At 41.2% G+C, this 20,970-nt stretch overlaps 1 long non-coding RNA gene across 2 annotated transcripts in view; it reads right to left on the bottom strand.

The window, feature by feature from the left end:
• Positions 1-20,970, bottom strand: part of LOC134858757 (uncharacterized) — an 87,235-nt gene that overhangs the window by 33,995 nt on the left and 32,270 nt on the right. The gene's annotated exons all lie outside the window — the stretch shown is intronic.

Here is a 20,970-nt window from a genome sequence, read left to right on the forward strand (position 1 = left end):
ACTGTTGGTTGTTCATCCCATCTGTAGGAGGTACTAGCACTACATACTTTGTCTGAAGTTAGGAGATGGGGACAGATGATGCCCTTTAGGCACTGAAGTGATTTATTATGCCAAAGAGAGCTGTCTGTTGATTGATGATCCCTGTCTTCATGCCACTGATACACCCTGTGTTTTGTCTGTCAAACTCCAACTCTATTCTGCATCCCCTGAACTACACAATATTATTCCCCTCCCCCTTAATATACATTATAATAGCCTACAACTCTAAAGTTTGGCTTTGTCATGTGCCATCACTTCTGCAAAGTTGCAAAGACATTGACGTCATAGCAAGCAATCTAAAAAATGTTTTACAGATTGCAGTGAAAAGAATGGCTCCTTGACATGGCTATCATATTTTAAGTATCAAGAGATAGACTATGATATGACAATCGAAAAATGTGGATGTCTCAAGCATACCACACTGATCTGCCTTCATGTAGCTCTCTGTTCATAAAAACAAAGGACAGCAAATCTAAAAGGAAGAATTCTAATCATGTTTGTATTTTTGTCTTAGACAGTATTTAGATGTGGTGCACATGTCTTCTAGATAAATTATAATGCTCCAAAATGCTCAAGCACTGCCAAAACAATGGATTGACAAAGACAGTTCATGGATTTGTGAGTATTACTTTCTCTGAGTGCCGGAGACAGCATGCTGTAAAACTCAGAAATAAGATTCATTAGCTGAATCTCCAGACAAATCATAACTCTGCGTGAACTGTATGAACAAAAAAGTATAATCACTCCTGGGAGCTTATAGCAGGTACTTGATTACCAAGGCACTCAATAATGCTGAGACCAAGTTTGACATCGCCAATGAGCATGAAGCCCGTGATGAATTGAGCTCAATATGTTGGGGGACTCGGTGCTTACGTGCGATTTTTCATGATTGTGCCGCTAATGGTGTAAGCAAGATCATTAATTGCACTGGAGGCTGCGGGACACTGGAAGGAGCCAGGAGTCAGGAGCAGGCCTGCTTTCAACACACAAAGAGACACAGTGTCATTTTGCAACTCTTACTGATGTATGGAAGCCAAATTACTATTAATGTCGATACACTGAAACACCACATGCAGGGGTTAGTGTAATACACATTCACATCTGAAGCAGAACGAAAAACCTTTCCTCGTTTTGTTTTCACAGAACAATTGCTGCTCCAGCCTACGTACTTAACATGTTTTGGTGTTGGTCACAGTCAGCTCAGAAGGCAGAGTAGCTGCCAGAGGCTACCAGCTCTCTGCCAGAAATGGTGAAAAAAGCTTTGCTCTTCACGGAGCACCAAAACAACTGTTGGATCATGGTTATGTTGGCAGCTCTAATCTCTAGCAGATACTATTATTTCAAAAGATATACATTTAATACGCTCGTTATTTAGTTACAGCTATTGCGGGAAACGATTCATTTATTCTATGAGGCTAGGAATAAAATGCATGTTGAGTCATCTAATTAAATCGTTTTTGGGTGAAATAAGACATAGGTGAGACAATGTATTACTGACAATGAAGTCAATGTGGTGACACAATATATTTCTCCAAACTAAAGTAAATGATCTCCACCATTTTTTAGGATTGCTCCTTCACACATACAGTCTGGTATGTTTTTTGATTTTAAAACTGAATATATACAACACTGTATATAATTAAAAGAGGTCTTACAATAATTTGTTAGTTTATAGAGGAAGATGAGATGTAGTATTCATTATTAAACATAAAAGTGACATAGGCAAACCTTTGGAATAAAAGCAGGTGAAGGTAATGTGAAGACGAGTTGGATACTGACAAGAGAACTGACATTGCACTTACTCCACAGGAAAGTTTCATTTACGGTTTAATTACTGTTCAATAAGTATTAGGGGTAAAAAGATTCAGCCTGACTTTAGGGAGGCCTGTGGATTACCACTAATCAACATTCTTAATGCTCTATAACATTGATTGTTCCAAGTGGAGATAAGTCAGAACAGAACCAAAAGGTCCCTCGGTATCTAAGGAGGGATGGTGTTCCTTCCTTTCTCCGTGGTTAACATGCTATCACAATCGTATCACTGCCTATTGTGCATATTAATGTAGAGCGGGGATAAGCAGGATAAAAATGTCTCCTAAATCCACCTAACTAAGAAAAATCCTCACAAAGGAAGAGATATTGTGAGAGGAACAAACCACATTTCTTTAATCGAGCATCACCCTGCTCACTGCAGGCAATCACAAATCCCCTCTTCAACATCCTGATCATTTCCATCCTAGCAAAATGTCAATGAATTAATAATGGCCACAGAGAAGAGCAAAACACAGCTGTGGGTTTAAAGAATTCATCAAAGAAAATTATTTAAAAATCTGTTTTTTTAATTCAACGAATTTCAACGGAAATCTCAAAGCCCTTTTCTCCTACCTCCCTTTAAACCATGTGTTTTCTCTCAAGGTGTACATGCCCCTGTACTACATGGCCTACTGCTGCATTCCAGAGTGCAAAAACTGCCCAGTAAGTATTATGACAGCATTTGGCAAGGTCTGCTGAAGGTTACAATGAATTGCTGTAATCCTGGCAGATGTAAAGGTTTCTGAACCCCCCCTCTACTATTATTGCGCTAACCTCAGCTTACTGGCAGCCAGTGAGGCAGGAACAAGGCAGTGGGTTAGAGGAAAATGGAATGGAGAGACAGAGATTTGTCTGGTCTGGCTAGTATTCAGGTAAAGCGCACATTCCCTTGATAATTATCACATCAATTAAAATTGGACAGTCTTAAGTGGCGATTAATCTCACGTGAGAATGGCCAAACGTCACAAAGTTCAGATGCAAGGTATAGGTGGAAGAAGACAGAAGACAGTGGTTTGACTGATGAGAGCCACATTCAAGTCTTTGCCATTCCCCATTCCCAACCCCATGGTGCTAAACACCTGCCAAATGTAAGGGATATTATTCCAAATAATCACCCATTTCAGAGCTGCTGCCTCCGGTTATATGGATGCGATGCTGGGCCGAGCCTCCGATTGTGTGTCTCATTTATCTATTTATTTATTCATTGCTATCAGGCAGAGCCAAATCATTTCAACAGGCTGGCGCATTGAAAGGCCAGCTTTTATGTTAGATTAGCCTGTTTATAGGGATGTCGCTCAGTTCCAGATGGATCAATATGGCTGGGATTTCTGGAGGTAAGCTCTCCGTGTATCAGTTGAATTATGATTGCTGAAAAGAATATACGCTTTCCGTGGACAATGGAAGCTGCAAAGCCTTTTCAAAGCAGCCAGAAATACAGACTACATGGCAGAGTATCGAGCACATGCTGGAAGTAAATTACATTACCTTCCAAGGGTGCACAGGTAAATATCCTGTTTACATAATTGTGAGTTTGTCCTATGAAATACGATCCCACACGGTATATGAATGCAGCACTCAGGCAAAAAGTAGTTCTTTCACGCGCACTGAAGGCTGAATTTGTTGGTGATGCATTATGCTAATCTAGCTATTTATTCCGCAACCGTGGTCTCGCATACCTGTCACCCACAGCCATTACAGAGAGGTTTGATCAAAACCTTGCTTGCTTAGCTTCCCACTAAGAGAGGTGATGAGGGCTGAGCATGCTACTTTTTGTGCGTACTTTGTAGCCTCTATTCATACTGAAGCATGTCCTCGAAGGCAGCTCCATGGCTTTGATAGTATGGAGTGAGAGGGCACTTCTCTCCCCAGGGTCTGATATAATGAGGGCAAGCTTACTAAACATGATCTGCAGCTCTCTCAGAGAAGATACTTGAAACGGCTCAAGCCTGAAACAGTACAACAAACAGCACTGATTCATTTGTACACATGCACTGGCTCTGTCCCTCTCTCTGCGAGCTGTATTAGGGAGGGCTAATGTGTTTTAATGTGTCATAGAGACTGATACAGAGGTGGAGGAAGAGCACAGAGAGGCAAGGGAGTGTAGCTCTGTGAGCATCCATTCAGAACTGGAGCGAAGGAAATCTAGCTTTCCAGTTTAATTATTTCCTGGAAGCACAAAAAAAATGTGAAGTGACAGATTTTTAAATGATAGCATTCATGATTTGCATTTGTAAGTGTGAATAGAAATGTACCGTATAGTTATTGCCGGAACAATGCTTTAACCGTGCCAATTCTCATATTCAGTCTTTATCTGCTTCAGGATCTTACCACTTGAAGTGGGGGAGTCTGGTAATCAACAGAGACATTATACTGGCTACAAGGTATTTCTTTTGTCAAACAAATCAGAAATATCGCCTGGGAGTCAGCAAAATGTTACTGTGCCAAAGAAAGAAATGCATTTCCTGTCCCTGACTACACACTTACTGCACAAGGGTGAATTTTTAACACGCTGAATGCCTATTATCTATCTTTTCAACCTTAAAATGACCGACTCCAACACTGGCAAATCTGTTTCAATTATGGCAATGAAAATAAGAACATCTAAAGTAATTTGTTATTGCACTCTAGTTTGTTGAAATCCAAACCTGCTTTGTTTCCTAATTTAGCAAGTGGAGCATTATCACCTGTACCTCTGCCCTTTTCATGTCCTGCTTACCAGGGACAGTTCTAATAGTCCATGCCCGTAGCATCGTCTACAAAACACAATTAGGCGATTCTGTCCCAAAGCATACTGTAAAGCTAGTGTTGAAAATTCATTATCATTTTGGAGCGGAGATTCTATGTTCCATCAAAGAGGGATTGAGAATAATACACCTGCATTTACAGCAGCCCCATATTTCCATAATCTGTCAACATACACATTACCACAGCTGTACGATGGCAGCCTCATCTCCAGACTGATGATGAATCTGATGTTGGTGAAGCAAATAATCTTTTCTCATCTTACCATTGTGTGAGATAATGAGCTGCAGCTGCCTGAACTTTCAGAGAAAGCTTGTTTCAGATTTGCTCTCAAGTGTCAGAAGTTATATCTGTGTGTTGAAACGAATACAGGACGATATACATCGAGGTTTAAATAACGTCAAATGATAACCAGTAAAATATATCTTATTTACAGGTCAATGTTCTCTGCCTTTTTATCATCGAAGAGATTTATAGGAGCTGCCATCAGTGTTCATCTGACCTAACTAAAAGTCTTTCTGCCCATGCTTTTCTTAGTCCAGCCCCAAACTATTCCCTCACTGCCCTCAATAATGGCCTCAATTTATTCTTCACCGTGCCTTACCTTCCCCCTATTTTCCCTTCCCTTTGAGATACCAAGCTTTTTTTCCCTGTGTTGAGCTGCTGGAAATAATCACAGGACATGAGATGAATAAAAGAGTTGTGTTTTGAGGAAGTTTTCCTAGTTGGTCTTGGTTTGTTTTGTATTCCTGTGCAGGCAGTCAAGCTTTAACTTGAAGTATTTTACATGAAGAAGGAAGCCTGGTGACAGCTCCGATAAATAAAGCTGCTTATACTGTAGGTCCTATGAAAATAATAAAATGATGTATGAGCGACACATAAAAAAGGGCATCAGACCTTTATTCGAAGCACTCATCTCAAACAGGATCGGCATGGCTGCGAGTAATGTGTGTTTGTACTGGCAGGCAATCATACATGTACGCAGGCGTGGGATGAACATGATATATTCATTCAGGGGAGGTGGAATATACGCTTTGTGTGTTTTTTTTCACACGGTTGTAAAAAAGGATTAGTACTATTTATGATAGAGAACGTGTGGGCAGATTTCACTGACATTTCTCCGGAACCTGTGATGCTCTCATGTTTATCTGGTGGATGGTAGGAGTGAGATAAAAGGTAGGATAACAACAAAGTGTATAATCATTTTAACCAAAACGTAAACAATTGGATTGACATGTTTGCTATTAACATATTTGTATCTGTTAAATAATGTATGAGTCTATGACCGCTTGAGAGCTGTAAACGGAAATCAAAACAGCATACAACCTTTGGATTCTTGCAGACGGTGTTGACCACCTCAAGGCAACAAAGAGTCAATGGAGAGATGTAATATCAACCAACCACTTGTGCATCTACATCCAACAGAACTGCTTTGGCTATTAATTATTATTTTGTCATCAAGAGCAGCACTAAAGGAAGCAGAGCAAGAACAGAACATGTGCAAGCTTCTAAGGCTAAAAAAACAACTGTTTAAGATTCTTGCAGAACTAGCATTCCTGGATGAACAATAGAAAGTAGTTAAATATGCTCCAAATGTGCAAAGTCAGGAATTGTGCATTGATACTGTAAGCGAGATACTATGTGAATAATTAATATCTTTGATCAAATACAACAGGGTTCACTGAAAAGGCAAGATCTGTAGTTTTTGCTCTGAGAAGTCACAGAATACGAGGACACTGAATGAGATTTGATACAGGTCTAAGTGCTCTGAACATGCCCCCTCAGCCTCTCCTTGTCCAACCCTCTATGGCACAGATAAGAGACGCATGACATATCAAAAGGTCCTGTATGTCAGCTCAACAAGACTGGAGTGGAGTGGAGGGGATTTTCCTCCAGTGTGCAGCGCTGCACCTCCAGCAGTTCTCATGACCATGGGGAAGAGGCGGAGCAGATGGAATTTCATTTCTCAATGATGGAATTCTTTTCATCGTGCCTCTTTTGCATAACAAAGGTGCATAAAATGCATTATATATGGTAAAGTGTAACCGTGAACCCCCACAAGAAGGCTGTCTTTGCAACGCAGGCCTCCATTTCCAGAAATAGAAGCAAATGAACAAGATCCACCCTTGCCTTTGAGGAGTTAAATATATCCCCACCCACCACCCCCTTAACATGACAAGTGTGCACGAGTCACTAACCATACGTTTAATGTGCTCATGGAAATTCAAAACTAATTAACCCAATGAGGACAATGTGAGGATAGCAGACAGTGATGTTTTTCAACAATTTGAATCATTCTTTTAATTTGCTAAATCATTAAAGCCTCATGAACCAATGGCCTTTTTCTTTGGACTCTACACAGTTCAGTGAAGCACAGCGAAGGAGCTGTATGTTTGTCATATTTCATCAGGAGTCGATTACGCTGATAAAAGAGATAGGATGAAAAGAAGTGCCGTTACAGCGGAGGAGCCATGCCAGGTGTCAGCCTAATTGAATCGAGCCACAAAAGACAAAGAGGCGGCCTGAGGGAAGCCTCTCAATAACAGCCTGACTGCAGGTGACAAGCGGAACAGTAAGCTGTGATTGAGGGGACAGACAGGAAGCTGAAGCTGCTCACCCTGCACAATGACAAGACTAGATTAAGGAGCCCAAAGATAACAGAATGTATAGATATGATTTGACTAACAGTAACAGATCTGCACTTGAGAGATGTAGTGAGTAAGACCTTGGCTGTTTGTTTTCATGGTAAACATTAGAGATGAGAGCTGGAGCATATGGGTAGGCTTCACTCAGCTCCTGATAAATGAGATATTTCATGTTTACTCAGTGACATACTGGATTTGTCTACAGCTGATCCAACTGTGATCAATAGCTTCAGATGTTTGTCTATTCAGCTGTGTATCATTACAATGGAGATCAAGCCAATGGCTGATTAGGTCTGAGCAGATTAGAGATACCCTGCATACAAAAGTCTGCTTTCGCAGCAGATGAAGCTATACAGATTTAAAGTTTCTGAACCAAGGCCTAAATTATGAAGTTAGATTTATGTCACAGACCAAATTGGAAAGTTTGGACATAATTAATTTCCTCTTACTATATTGGCAGTGTTTTGCTTCAATAGTCCAAATCTGTGTGTTCTGGGATTTTCAGAATTCTCTTTTCAGAGAATCAAGCTTGCTTTTATCAGTTTTGCATGCTTGGATTTCTGACAGTTTCCTATTAGAAGCGACATGATTGACTAAGAAACCATAAGCTGTCGCTCAGACTGGTCTAGTCACTGTGGTTTTTTTCAGTTTCAAATCATTTCCTCTATTGAAACACTGTGAGAAATCCCAGAACGCAAAACTGAAAGAATAGATTAGAATCAAAACGATACAGTTTTAAAACCATAGTTTAAACTTACTTTGTTACTTATGTTTGATACATAGTGGAAATCTAACCTTATACTCTATGGACATTGAAGCCAGATATACCTTGATGGAAGAACGGTTGACTGATCTGGGAAAATCACCGGGCACCATTGGGAATGAATGTGGACAGAGGCAGACACATTACATAAATTATGCTTAAGCAGTGCTCTCAGAGTCATTCAGATATTCAATACAGCACTTCAGGACCTCAAGAAGATTTGTAGGATTAGAGCTTGTAAGCCAGGCCAGCTCGATATATTGATCGCCCCTCACTGAGAGCTGCATTCAATTTCCCAACAATTAGATGCACCTGAAGGTTAATATGGTGCTTTGTTAATCTGTTTTGTTGTCTAAAACTAACTCTCTGCCTTAACTCGTTTGTTTTTTTACCCCCACTGCGTACGCTGTTTCGCTAAAAGGGTCGAATCCTCAAGCAGGGGGCTTTCCATACTGGTTTCATACAGGTCGTTTAGTAATTAGTACTGCCTTGATATTAATGCATTAGAAGAGGCTTTATATCACAGCCCCTGCTCGGTAAGTACTCTAGATCATTTCAAGGCAACATTACTGGTTTGAGTAAATCAGGTTAGTCCCCTGCTATGACCTTGTAACCACACTGCCTTCTCCCATGACCGCAGTATGTTTTTAATACTGTAGGTGTGCCTATTATACCCAGTAGCAATTTTGTTTCCATCCATCCCCTGAAGGCTGATTGGACAACCTGTGGATGTTGCAGGATTTATGGCCGTGTGAGAATGAAATTTCTCTCATGGGATCTGGGGGGATATTTCTCTGGTGTGGTATACATTGGATTCCCAGAAGTAAGAATGGCAGCAACATTACATGGCTGAAATGAAACCACCCATAACGTCATCAATTCTTATTCATAAGAAGCTATGACGTGCCTCTCATTGGTTCCTGCATATGAATGCAGAGTGGAGGAGGGGGACACAATTTGCAAATCAAGTGCAACGGAGAATTAAGGGGTCAACAGAAATATAAAGGGATGGTGTATCCGTGGATGTGTAGCTTACATGGCGTTATGCAAGGCTCCATGCGTCCATTTCTATACCACGACAGCCAGCCCAATGAATTCATACATCCTAATCTGTGCTGAAAGTAAGCAGCAGAGAGAGGCTGCTACTGACCAACAAGGAAGGAGATTACCTACAGAGGCTTTTTGCTGCCGTTTGCTGTTTAAGGAGAAACTAATGGCAAAAACCTTCAATTAATGCCTTTCCAGGTGAAAATGGAAGATAATACTTGTAGTTACAAATGCTCTTTTCTATAATTCCTGCTCCAGATGCATTATCGCCATAAAGCCAAGCAAACGTAACTTTCCCATCACAGAGCCCTTTTTCATCAAAGCTGATATTTCAAGCAGTTGGGACTATTAGAGTGAAATAATTGGCTGTTTTAAAATCTCTTTTCTCCTTCTTGCACAGTGAAAGTGTTTCACATGGAAGCTTCACAGTGTCATCTAAGGCTTCTTAGCTGGCCCTACATGACGAAAAATAATGAAGAAATGACACACGATAGAAAATCTATTATAAAAAGGTACAGTATCAGATGTATCAACTTAAAAGCCTTGTTTTGCTACAGAGGTCACAGTTGAGCTGCTTACTTTGTACAGAAGGGACAGCGCTGCTTACTATCAGGGCTACTATTCATTATGTGTTACCCCCACCTCCAAAAACAGCATTAACCTCCACTCAAATCAGCGTGAAGAGGTGCCAGTAAATCCAAATCACCATTCCCCTCTCCCTGCCAGTTTTTTAGTCCCTTTCACCTTCACCACCCTCCCCTCAGCACCCTCATATTGTCACCTCTGCTGCAGCTGATTCTGCAAAAATGAGAAATGAGATGGAGTGTGAGGGTTGTGATGGCTTTACTGTGTGTGTGTGTGTGTGTGTATGTGTATGTGTATGTGTGTGTGTGTGTGTGTGTGTGTGTGTGTGTGTGTGTGTGTGTGTGTGTGTGTGTGTGTGTGTGTGTCCACGTGTGCATGTGCTAGTAATCAATAATGTGTGTATTTTGCGGTAGATGTTACAAACTCAGATGTCACTAATCAGTTGATATTTCAATAAGATTGATGTTGCTGCTTTGCCATTTAAAGGACGCTGTCCAACCTGATGACTGATAATCTACGAGGACAAGATCCAATGAGTCATACGAAGAAGAGTAAATCTATATGCTCCCTGAAAGATACCGATTCCCACCATATCCTACCTTAGTTGATGTCACAATACCATTGTTGAAGGGGCACAGTGCATGTGGGCGGGTTCCTTTGGGTAAATACTGTAGCATATGTTAGTCTATGTGCATCAAGCTGGCAGTAAGCGCAAAGATAAATAAAGGCAAGCTCTCTAACAGTCACTGAAATGTACACACAGCTGAAACCCCTCTCCTCCAATTTGACTCTGCCCTGCTGAACTGCTAATTTAAACCATTAATTCAAACTCACACTGTTCTCAGGATCCTTCCATTTGATCTTCTCCTCACTCACCCTCCTGCTTCCCCCCTGGTGGCGGATGGAGAAACGGTTGGGGGTGTTGGCTTAGTAATTGGAGAAACCTTCTGAAACATGCAGATGAAGCAGGGATGAGCAGGAGAGGAGCGAAAAGTGGAAAAGGAAAACGGACCAGATTCCTAATTACCCCCCCCCATTTCTTTTCTTGACGGAGTGAGAGTCATACGTTGGAGGCTGCTTCTACATCTCAAGCTGGCCTCGGCATAATTAGGCGCAGTGTTCAGGGCTGAACACGGATTGATGCTCACATAAAGGCCTGAGCGAGGAGGGGGTTCAGAGGGAAAGCTTGGGCTTTGATGAGGGGGTTAAGAGCACTGTCAGCAGATTCGCTGCTACACATGTAACAATGAAACACCCGTCAGATGACACGCAAGCTGCCTTACTTTAAACTTGGACACATCAGCGAGAAATGTGTACGCACATTTGCAGGATGTGCAGGATACGGTCTTAAATATCAATTGCATTTCCATAAAGAGTCTTCAAGATAATCAAAGGTCAGTCCTTTTTAAACGTGGGAAAGGAGACAGCCCTAAATAGCATATAGACATCTGAAATAATATTACTTGCGATGAAAGAGGGGCAATCTCAATGATGAGACACCCATTTCCTTTCAGCTGGTGAGAGGAGGATGAGATGTCTGCTTTTTTAATACACCTAACCGTGTCAGAGTCCCTGGTAGCACACGGCAGAGGCAGGCACATAAGGAAATATAGTGCAGTCAGCTGCACTTTTCAAATTACTGCACAGAAATTGTTGCTATTTGCACAAAGATACAGTATGATGTGGATAAATATCACACTGCAGTGAGGTCATTGTGTCTCTGTGTGATGCTGTTGGTATGCATGTGTCAATGTGTACAAAGTGCATTTTTGAGTGAAAGTTTAATTCAGGGTGTACATTTATTTTGGCTAATGAGACAACTCGCATGTGATCACTGTTTCTGTAGTTCAGCGAGTTTGGAGAAGATGTCATTTTTCCCTGGATTCTGAATAAATATAGAGTTGCAAAATTGAATTGTGGGCCCAAATGAGTCATATAATTTGCTGCATATACATACTACTGGTGTTACTATATTATTATTTTTATACCTTGACTTTCTTTGTCACATCATTCAGATTAGAAGGTGAGGGAAGCATTTCATTCGTCAGGAAAACATGTTTTTTAACTGTGCATATGGCAACGAATGCTTTGACTTTGACTGGCTGGATGGATCCATTCGTGAAGACCATATTCCTATTAGGTGTGAAGTGTTCCCGAAAATGAAATTGTATTATAGATGACCTCTGAGGGAGACGTAAGCTTCAATCCAAAGTCCTTCTCTCATGATATTGTATGGCATAGAAGAAACAGCTCTATTTTCCCTAAGGTGACAGAACTCTTTTTCCTGCCCTATTTTTATCATAATGTCTGTTTCAAAGTCTATTATTCTACAAATGTTTTGACAGACATATTCTGGTTTATTTTTCTCGAGGCAATTTCATCTTTAGCAAATGAACACACCTCTTTGCAAAAGCTAATTCCCACTGAAATGATGAGAGCAGAAACTGTGGAGCATTCTTCACATGGTTAAGCCACCAACCACAGATAAAAGAGGCTCAGCGCTACCCCTTTTGCAGGATGCCAGGCTGCTCTTATCGCCCCAACACGAGGCCATAGAGGGGCTAATAGGATTGTGACTCACATAGAAAGTGCCGTGCTCACCAAGCAGGGGAGGGCTAAGGCACGAGTGTGGAGCGCCTGTGCGGCTGTCCAGCTTCATGAAAGTAGGGGAGCGGGCGGGGAGGATGTGTTCCCCTCGCTTCATAAATAACCCTGCTAAATTGCAGGCTTTGGAGGGTCAGTGGGACATTGGTCTGCCAGTGTATATCTGGAGGCCTGAAAATAACCTGTAATCCTGCAGCCCAGAAAACGAAAAGCGCAGCACTTACGGCAAAATGTCTGTTCTGCAGAATGGAAGCTTGAGTGTTTATGAGTTAGGGAAGAGAGAGAGAGGCAGAGAAAGGAAGAAGAGACAGTGGGAGGGAGTCGGGATGATTTTATAGTTTGCAGTCGGTGTCTGAGTGGTAGACTCTTTCATTGGCTGGCTGAATCCCAGCAGCAGCACAGCATTCACTTTGTACACGAAGGAGGAAGATGAAAGCACCACCGGGTCAAAAAGGGATGGGTTGGGGGGAGCTTTATTTGACAGACAACCGGATCACTTTGGTTTCGGATGCCAGCTGGGTGTGACTGCTGCCATTCAGTGAGAACTCTTGGAGTTAAGTAAGCGTTTAAAGATTAAATACTGACTTTAGACATTGCATTGATTCTGTGAGATGATTTAGAAAATCCCAGGGCACCAAAGTGAGATTTCCGTTTGCCACTCCACAGCGCTTAAGGCAAAACTATTTAACCTGTCGGCTGTTAGGTGATCGGCCGTGTGTTTGAGTAACATCAGCGCCCCAGTGCTCATGGGTAGGGCAGTAAAAGGCACTACAGGCGGTGACTGAGATGTCCATGCTGGGTGTTTTGATAGGATATAAGTGGCCTGAGGTGGTGAGTAGTGGATGGAGGGCTATAGTAAAGATTTAGGGTTATTATTGAGAGGCAGCATGGTGTAGCACTCCAAGATGCATGCAGGCATGGGCTGGATATCTGATTCAGATGGGTGAGATAGCAGCCCCCTGCCTCCAGGACTTATTACTTTATCTAGAGGACCATTCAACAGACAGCATAAATCACGGTAAGAAATATGACCTACACGAAATAAAAGCTGCGACACATAGAATTTGTAACAGAATTTCTGCAAAGAAATGCTGATGATGAGATAGTAATGATTGAAAATATATGGTAATATTACAAACATAGAGTAGATATAGGCACACGTGCAAGTGGCTTCTCTTCTGAATGACATATTATGCCATGAGCTGTTGCTATGCCTGTCTTATCCAGTTAGTGTGATGTCCACTTTACTGCTAACATCCACTTTTGTTTTTTGGATGAAAGTACAACTACATCACCCTCACAGCAGGAAACAGGATTTGGAAATGCAGAGGGGGAAAGATAAAGACTTTATCAATGCTCGCTTATGAGTTCAACAGTTTGTTGCCTCAGGTTTGCAGAGCTGCAGAAACAGCTGGAAGCCTCAGCCGAGATAAATCTTGGAAAAAAAACTGTTGGTTCATATTAGAGATATTGTCCTGTCATTGATCATCATATTCTTTGTGCAGATTTTGTTTACTAAGGAACAAAATGTTCAACAAAAGGGCATCTGGGATCCAGTGATGCAAGTAAAGGTCCTACCACATACTTGTGGTACTGTTTGTTTACATCTTAAATCCAGAATATCATAAAATTCAGGTTCAAAAATCAATAGTTTGAATATGGAAAATAATCAGCAACTCATACATATCTACAATCATGAACATTTTAAACATTATTTAAGAAGAAAAATCTCCATCATTGGGTTTGATCAGCATTTGGATCTGTGTCTCCGATACTGAACACCTTGTATGTGACATTTGTGTGGGGGTGTGAGAATGAGCATTTGATTATATGATGAGCAGTTTGGCACCTTGAATGGCAGCTCTGCAATTAGTGAATGAGTGTCTGTGAATGTTGACATGTAATGTAAAGCGGTTTGAGCGGTCGGAAGACTAAAAAAGGTGTTATACAAGTCCATTTATCATCTTCCAAAATCAGTTTTTCCATCTAATTCAAGACCTACTGCTGTGCAAATTACAATTTAAGTGGCAATTATATATGTAATGTGTATCACACCGACATGATGGAATTCCATTTTTCATAATTCAAAAGCCAACAACATTGTAATAACAAACCAGAGCTGAGCATGAGGTATAATCAATCTAAAAAATGCACATGCATGAAATTATGGCAGAATTTGTGGTAGAACAAGATTGTAGGCCAATGTCACATGTGTCACAGAGGACACGGCTTGTGTTTTCCCTGCGTTTGCTGTAGTCTAATTTATTTCTTGACAGGCTTGATGAGATAAAGTGACGAGAGGGAGGAGATGGCTGTCAGGAGGAGACGGGGTCTTTGTTCTGGCTGCCTCTTGGTCGCTATCAGGGCTTCTGATCTAGCGAGAGCATGTCTGCCACACAGCGAGGGTCAATAGCCCTCACAATGCAACAAAACCTGTTATTGTTCTGTGACTGACACTGATCCACCACACATATAGGTGCTATTAAGTGTATACATGTCTAATGGGGAAAAAAGCTTTTGATTTCTGGCGATAATTGAACAAATGTATAATAAAAAATCAGCAATCAGAAATGCATTATATATATCAGGTAAACTGGTAGATAGTTATCCATGGAATGGTGGAATAGGTAATAATAAAAGATGTGAGCCTTGGGGACATTGAGTCAGACGCAGCCAAAGAGATTACAATGATCATTGTTATCTACACACTGGATGCATAAAGATAGACAAGCTTTCTGTTTATTATTTTCCATATCAAGTCTGCACTGCTCCTGGTTAAATGTATATATTCATACAATTACAAGTAAGCTTACAAAACCAAAATGTGTTTGTTTAAATGTATATAATTAAATAAGCTGTTGTGTGATAGCTACTATCACATACCGCATTTTAATATTCAAATGTGCAACATCTGTAAGAAGTTTAATATATGAAATTTCCATTTGTAAATGATCCGTCTCTTTTTGGAACATTGTGCATGTGTTGACAGTGACTTGACAAGCTGAAGATTTTTTTGTTATCGAAGAACTCTTTCTTCGCACAAAGATTTTTCCTTCTCTGTTATTATGTATGTATGAATTCTGCCTTTTGATTTATGTCACATGACCTACTTGTCACATGAAAGGCCGTTATGTCTTCCACTTCTAAAGTGTCTATAGTGTCGGAATGATCCACTGGTTTGGTCCATATGGGTTACAGTGTGACTTTGATCAATCAGATACTTCCTCTTCATAGTGACGTTTCTCTCGATATACTGCATCTTGTAATATTCTCCTCTTCCTCCTTCTGGTGTTCTTTTTTTGGTCTGTCCCTCTGTTTCTCTTTTATCTCTTGTGTGCTGAAAGTAGACATACTGTACTTTGTCACTGGGTGAGCTTATGCTTCAAGACACACAATCCTGTTAGGATTTGGCACAGCTACGTCCATTTGATGCCAGTCAAAATATAACAGTCTGTTCACTGATATAATGAGCAATCCACATAATGTAGCCCATAATGAGGCTTGTTTATATGTCTACCTGGTGTGGTATGTATTGGAACAATGCGACAATGGATAAGCACCCAAAATCTGTTCACTTTGTTAAACAGTTTTGTGTGTACGCGTGTGTAACTGTCGTCTGTGTATGTGCACGGTATAACGGTTTGAACCTCAGCTGCAAGACACGGATGCTGTTGTGTCAAAGTTAGGGTCTTTCTTAATACGAGCCAACAGTCTGATCAGCATTCAGCAGGTGTTCTGCGTAGAAGAGACTGACGTCTGCTTGGGACCATCCATCAGAGCTAAATGGCAGATGGTCCTCTCTGTGGCCAGGCAGGAAGCACACTAACACAATCGCTGCAGGAACACAGGGAGCACTCTACCTGCTGATAATCCACTTACACACAGACAAAGCTGCTTTAATCTGCCTGCTCCTTCCATGCACAACCCCTCGCCACACGACAAGGCCAGGCTGCATGCTGGAGAATCCTCATTGATCCATTGCACATATGTAACACAGGCTGAGCACTGACAGGTTATAGTGAATCCCTAACCACTGCCATATGTGACATGATCACAGACAATGAAGAACAAATTCATGAATAAACCGCAAACTGCACAATATATTTCCCTTTTACAAATATGTTTCTGCAAATTCTTAGCTCACATAATTTTTATGGTAGGTTTATTTTAACAGTGACAGACAGAATATCAAAAAGAAAACCCAGAAATGTACATTAAAAAAAGACATAAATTGATTTGCATTTCATTGGGGGAAAAAAGTATTTGATCCCCTTGCAACCAACAAGAATTCTGGCTCCCAAGGACCGGATAAATAAGTCCTCTCACTTTAAGAAAGTACTCCTAATATCAACTCGTTACCTGGATAAAAGACACCTGTCCACAGTCAATAAATCAGATTACAATTTCTCCACCAAGGGCAAAACCAAAGACAGGTCTTGTGATCATGGTAGAACTAATGTCTAAGGAATTCCGGGACAAGATGGTAGACTGGCACAACGCTGGAATAGGCTACAAGACCACCAGCAAGCAGCTTGGTGAGGAAGAGACAACTGGTTTGATTATTAGAAGATGGAAGAAGCACAAAATGACCATCAATCACCCTCAATCTGGGGCTCCACGATCGAAGATCTCACCTCTTGGGGCATCAGTGATCATGAGATAGGTGAGGGGTCAGCCAAGAACTACACAGGAGGGACCTGTTAATGATCTGAAGGCAGCTGGGACCACAATCACCAAGAAAACTATTGGTAACACACTGCGCCGTAATGGATTCAAATCCTGCAGCGCCCGCACGGGTCCCCTGCTCAAGAAGGCACATGTACAGGCCATCTGAAGTCTGCCAGTGAACCTCTGAATGATTCAGAGAAGGCTTATGAGAAAGTGATGTGGTGAGATGAGACCAAAATCAAGATCTTAGGCATCAACTCGACATGTCATGTTCGGAGGAAGAGATATGCTGACTATTACCCAAAGAACACCATCCCCAGCGTCAAGCATAGAGGTGGAAACATGATGCTTTGGGGGGGTGTTTCTCTGCTAAGGGGACAGGACGATTCACTGCATCGAGGGGAGGATGGAGGGGGCCATGTATCGTAAAATATTGGCTGATAACCTCCTTCCCCTAAGGCATGTTTTGCAAGGGGATCAAATACTTATTTCCTCCAATTAAATGCATATTAATTTATATATTTTCTTTAATGTAAATTTCTGGATTTTTTTTGTTGATATTCTGTGTCTCACTGTTAAAGTAAACCTACCATAAACATTACAGACTGTTCATTTCTTTGTAAGTGGGTAAACTGACTAAATTGGCAGGGGATCAAATACGTATTTCCTCCACTGTATATCTGCCCTTTGATTTAGATTCACTGGCATGAACATCTGGCTAATCATTTCTAATCCTAATCAGACAAACAAACCAATCCAAGAACATTACCTCCTTGGTGGAGGTTATAACAAGCCTGCAGCTTTGTAGGACAACTTCTGAAATTATCCTTAAGGTATGAAACGTATACAAAATACAGAACCATAAATACTTCTGATTTATGTGTTCCCTGGACTTACTGTATGCTTATATTGAAACCGAACAAGGGGCTGGACTGCAAGGGGCATAAGGCCAGGATCTGGAAGTCCCACAGGGAGTCATTAGATCAGAAGATGTTTGATTGAGATCTTTTGCCAGGTTGTTCCCCCTGATTGGGCTCCATTAAACAACACAGACTTATTGAGGCTGCTCTGGAGCATGGTATGTTTGTTATTCTGGCATCAGAAAGGTCTGCTGTGCCGAAACTCTGCCCAGATCAAAAGGGATTTATAGCAGGTCTCACCATTTCTGTATCCTGGGGTGCAGAGCTGCTCTCGCCTATGAACTCATCTGTTTAACAGTTTGAATAACGAGTTGTCCTCTTTTTCAAGGCATGAGCACTGGAGCTCTGCAGGGAGGAGGTGTCAAAGCGGAATAAAAGGGAGAGAAGGAATGAACAATTAGTGTGGAGTGGTGGAACAGTTCCACGACGAGGCAGAGGCGAAGGGGGGAAAGGAGCCATGAAAGAGGCCAGGTGCGATATCGCATCCTTCCTGTCAGAGAGCTTAAAAGGAGAGCAGAGGAAGAGCGTTTAGCTCCAAGGGACGCATGTGGAATGCTGACCACAGGTTTGAAGAATCGACTATTCAGAGTGCGTGTCTTCCTTGTGCCCTATCGGGTCGGGGAGGTATCTGCCAAGTAAAAACGGTTGCCAATGTTTTCTGAGGTGCTCCGAATACCGACAAGTAAAATCTGGTCTGGAGGATGAGAGCTGACCTTGATCACAGCAACTGTGATACTCAGCTGAGAAATCATCACAAGAAGGATGTGCCACAGTTTATATTATAAAAAGATAAATTATAAAAACAAATTTCAGGAAATAAATATTCATGACTTCTTTACATTATAGATCTTTTTCAACACTCATCTCTCCACAATGCTTTTCTCTGTGCAACCACTACTGCTTTATTTGCACTGTATTTTATTAAAAAATCAATTCAAATGACATTTCTAATATGTCAGCAAATATGCTGCTGTTGTTTGCATGCTACTCACTTGACAGGGAATTATAAGCACTGATTCATTCTATTACTGTACATCTCTGTTTATGATTCCTGCAAAGCCTGACATCCAGTTCAGCCTTCCAATGCAAGATCTACCTTTAACATTTTATACCAATACAAATGAAAGTATTGCCTAAATATTAAATCATGTATTTAAAAAGGGTCAAAATAGGGAAATGAAATGAAAGAGCACTTTGACTGTTGAGCAGGCAGCCTGGAGAAAAACATTCATTAGAACATTTCACACAAAGACTGTACCCCCATTGCAGTATGGTAAATCCCTTCTATTCACGGCAACAGCCATGAGTCCAAGAAAAGGCTAACGCAAAATGTTTCTTTTATTTCTGATTGCCAGCTCCTTTGATTGGCTTTAAGTGCTACACAATCTCCTTTCACTGGTGTTTATGGGAACTTGTCAGACTGGTTAATTGGTTCTTTTGGTAGACTTTTCATGAAAGGGTTTCCAGTTTCTTATAAGGGCAGCAGGTGTCGAAAAAACCACACTGCAGCCCCTTAATGCTAGGAGCCCCGCATCCAAATTACACTCATTAAGACCATTCAGAAATAAGGACACTTACATAAGTATGTGCTATAAAAGACTCGTTTAAGACATATTTAAAAAGACCAGCTCAAACGTGATGCCACAATAGATTAGTTCATTAATTAATTGTACTCCCAACTTAACTTGTCCCTTGTATGACAAAGGGAACTGTGGCGTGTGGGTGGCCAAGCAGTCAGAGACGAAGATCCAATTATTTGACTGTGTTACTGCAAAGAGCCACATCATACATACATGCTGGATGTATATCCCCCCCACTTCTCTCTTGCCCTCTCTCTTTTGCTCTCACCCATTCTGTGTGCTCCAGGGGCATAGCTAGGTTTTCAAGTTTGGGTGGGGTGGACTTCACATCCTCTAAGGGGGTCCGGGCGCTGCTTACCCGGGCAGATTTTTAAAAACATTTTAAAGTGAATAACATGCATCCGTTGCACTTTGAGAGCAAAATTAAGAGGCTACATCTAATATAACTGTGTGGTCTTGGTAAGGGGAGGGGGCACAACTCTCAACACAAATATGAGAAATAAAAAATAAAATAAAAATATTTTTTTTCTTTTCAATTCCAAAATGTTCATTTGGGAGGGCTTTAAACATTTGAGGTGGGCTGAAGTCCATCTAAAATAGGCCTAGCTATGCGCTCCCTCATTCTATTCCTCTGTGCCCATCTCTATCTCTCACACTGAAAATCTAAAGACACACATACCTCTGCTCAGCCGGATTTCTTGTAAATGTCACACACTATGATATTGACAGAAATCAGTATTAAGACCAGAAGCAAGTTATTGTCAGCCATACACTCTCACTTAATCATGTGAAAACTCCGTATTTTATGTTACTATGCATGTTGCTTCTTTGAACTAAATTGGTATTCATTGCCTTGAACAATCATTTACAAATCTGGCTTGTAAAGAATATTTGGCTAATATGGTTCAAATACTGCTTCATGACAAAAATAAATGAAGTGAATTTTAGTTAATTATCCTCGCATGATAACTATCTGAACTTTTACCTGTGACTGGCAGAAGCTCTGCTGACAGAGATGCACTTTCTCTCTTATTTATTTCGTTACCGCGGTTCAGCAACTCGGGAGTCCTTCTGTGTCGGTGGCCAGCTTTCCACGAGCAGGCCCTCTCACACACAACTACAACTGCAAAGTGTGACCGTTTTGATTTGACAACTTTATATTGAGGTATTATAGTTTTATCTGAGTTTTATTTTCCCCGTTCAGAAGCAGATCTCCCCCTTCACTGTCACATCGCGAGTGCAGTAAAGCCCACCTCCGGTACTGCAGGATCTGCATTCTGATTGGCTAAATCAGTGTCGGAAACTCTGTGTAACAATTGGCCTGGAACTTGTGTGTTGTTGATCCTTTGTGAACTTGGATACATATAAGCAAAAAAAAAAAAAAAAAACAGACACACAATTAAATTCACAATCACAATTCGATATGAACTGAAGAGCCGCATGAGACTGGGCAAAGAGCCGCATGTGACTCGAGAGTCGCGGGTTAGCCACCCCTGCCATAGGATGTCCTTGCTAGGTCCTTTTGTTGAAGCAGAGCAATGTCCCCGCTAGGAATTCTTGGTGTT

This window comes from Eleginops maclovinus, chromosome 22, assembly GCF_036324505.1.
Source record: "Eleginops maclovinus isolate JMC-PN-2008 ecotype Puerto Natales chromosome 22, JC_Emac_rtc_rv5, whole genome shotgun sequence".
Classification (NCBI taxonomy): Eukaryota; Metazoa; Chordata; class Actinopteri; order Perciformes; family Eleginopidae; genus Eleginops; species Eleginops maclovinus.